Source organism: Pseudophryne corroboree, chromosome 8 (genome assembly GCF_028390025.1).
Source record: "Pseudophryne corroboree isolate aPseCor3 chromosome 8, aPseCor3.hap2, whole genome shotgun sequence".
In the NCBI taxonomy this organism is placed as follows: domain Eukaryota; kingdom Metazoa; phylum Chordata; class Amphibia; order Anura; family Myobatrachidae; genus Pseudophryne; species Pseudophryne corroboree.
Window position 1 is genome coordinate 143,925,515 of NC_086451.1, and position 2,733 is coordinate 143,928,247.

A 2,733-nucleotide genomic window follows, 5' to 3' on the forward strand; every position below is an offset into this window, starting at 1 on the left:
TATGGGATACTGTTAGGGTCTCCTGCTCTGTGCTGCCACATCGTCATGGCAACCGGGAGACAAGTGCTAGCGGAGTAACCTGAGCGTTGCTGATACTCCGGTTCGGGTCTTTTGCTGTGCAGTGGTTACAGGCTCTGTGCACGGCAGGGGATCGGTGCTGGTTTTTGTGCTCACAGTCTGTGAGGTCTGAGTGGGGCATGGACAGCACCTGCTATATAAACCCTCTTCTCAGGTTAGGCAGATGCTGCTGAATCTTTGTTGGTTAGTCAGTTCCTGAAAGCTAGCTAGTACTGTGTAAACTTTGTATTTGTTTGTTGCTTACTGCAAATAGGCCTTTCGGATTTGGTATTACACTCTGCCAATCCAGACCTAGCAGTAAGACTGGAGTCAGTCGTTTAACCTGCTGGGGTTCTTTTGCTACTCTATGAACCTAGCAAGTTTGCGGCTGTATTCTCAGACTTGCCTGCCAAAATCCTTTCTCACTGTGCAAGGTGTTCAGGTGTCAGTTTAGTGGCAGTAAGCTGAACCAGTGCACTGCAAGTGAGGACTAGGATTGTGGAGACTCTCCTTGTGTCTATTATTCCATCTCTGACCAAGGAGTTTACTGCCACACCCGTTGGTAACCCTTTAGGGTTTTGCTGTTGCCCTTAGCAACAGCATTTCGGGTTCTCTACGTATTAAATCACTACATCTCGCTTCTTTCCATCTGAGCATTCCTAATACTAGGGAGACACCCAGTTTCTTAGCCTTTGGGCTTCTCTGTTCACTTTGTGTTTATTTTGTTACCCTATCACCTTCTGTGTATGTAATGTCATATTCCCCAGTCTGTCTGTGAGTTCATTTGTTTTGCATCCCTCACCATTCAGACACCAGTACATTCCTGCTGGCACTGGTGTGCATAAAATATTCAGCAGCCTAATACTCCTGTTGAAATTTTGTGGGAATATGGAGCATACCCCTCAAAATACTTTGCAACAGGTGGTCGATCAGGTGCAGGTCCTGACTCGACAATTTAATGATTTGTCCATTAAAATGCACACCTCGCAGGCCGCTGGCGGAGCTCCCACAGCAGCAGTACCTTCAGGGGTTAAGGAGCCGAAAGTAAATTTCCCGGATCGTTTTTCTGGAGATCGCTCGCAGTTCTTTTGTTTCAAGGAGAGCTGCAAGCTATATTTCCAGCTTAGGCCTCAGTCTTCTGGGTCGGAGATTCAGCGGGTGGGCATAGTGATTTCCTTGCTACAAGGAGACCCACAGGTCTGGGCATATGGGTTGCAGCCTGACTGTCCGTCGCTTAAAAGTGTTGATGCTTTATTTACGGCACTGGGCATGTTGTATGATGACCCTGACAAGACGGCCTCAGCCGAGGCTCAGATTTCGATCCTTAAGCAAGGGCGAAGGCCAGTTGAGGTTTACTGTACGGAGTTTCGGAGGTTGGCCCATGATACCCAGTGGAATGACCCAGCCCTGAGACACCAGTACCGAAGAGGTCTTTCTAACCAGTTAAAAGACTAACTGGTACAATATCCCTTGCCTGATAGCTTGGATCAGCTCATGCAGTTATCCATTCGGGTGGATAGACAGCTGAGAGAGCGCAGGCTTGAAAGGGAGACCGAGGTTTCCTTCTTTCCCAAGGGAACCTCAGACTCTGAGGAATTTTCCGAGGAGCCTATGCAGATTGGGGCTACCCGCCTCTCCTCGCGTGAGAAGACGCGGAGGAGACAGCAAGGGTTATGTTTGTACTGTGGGAATAAAGGTCATGTGGTAGTATCATGCCCAGAAAAGCCCGAAAACTTCAGGGCCTGAGGGTGATGGGAAATATCCTGTCAGGCCAGAAGTCAGAATTTCCCAAGAAGACTTTTATCATTCCGGTGACCTTCAAGATCCTCGGTCAAACTGTCAAGACTGAGGCCTTTGTGGACAGTGGGGCCGACGGGGTTTTTATGGACCGCCAATTCACCCTGAAATGCTCTGTTCCCTTAGTACCCTTGGCATCGGAAATTGAGATTTGTGGGTTAAACGGGGAACCATTATCCCAGGGTAAAATTACCTCTTGCACTAGCCAGATTTCTTTGTTTATTGGAGCCACACACTCTGAAAAATTGTCCTTTTATGTGACTGTCTGTACTTTTGCCCCATTGGTGTTGGGGTTACCCTGGTTAAGGGCCCACAATCCTCAATTTGACTGGGTCTCTGGGGAGATTCTTAGTTGGGGTACTAATTGTTTCAGGAGTTGCTTGAGCCTTCCAGTCAGGCTTTCGCAGCTAAGTTTGCCAGGATTGCCAGGATGTTATGCAGATTTTGCGGACGTGTTCTCCAAAAGAGTTGCAGAGGTACTACCTCCCCATCGCCCCTATGACTGTGCCATTGATTTGTTGCCGAATGCTAAGCTTCCCAAGAGCAGGTTGTACTCCCTGTCACGTCCTGAGACTCAGGCTATGGCAGAGTACATTCAGGAGAACCTGGCTAAGGGATTTATCAGACCTTCACAGTCTCCAGTTGGGTCGGGGTTCTTCTTCGTGGGTAAAAAGGACGGTTCGTTGCGACCCTGCATCGACTTCAGGGAATTGAACCGTATCACGATTAAAAACTCATACCCACTGCCTCTTATTTCGGTCTTGTTTGACCAGCTTCGTACTGCCACCATTTTTTCTAAGAAGATTGACCTACGCGGTGCGTACAATCTAATCCGAATAAGAGAGGGGGATGAATGGAAGACTGCTTTTAATACCCACT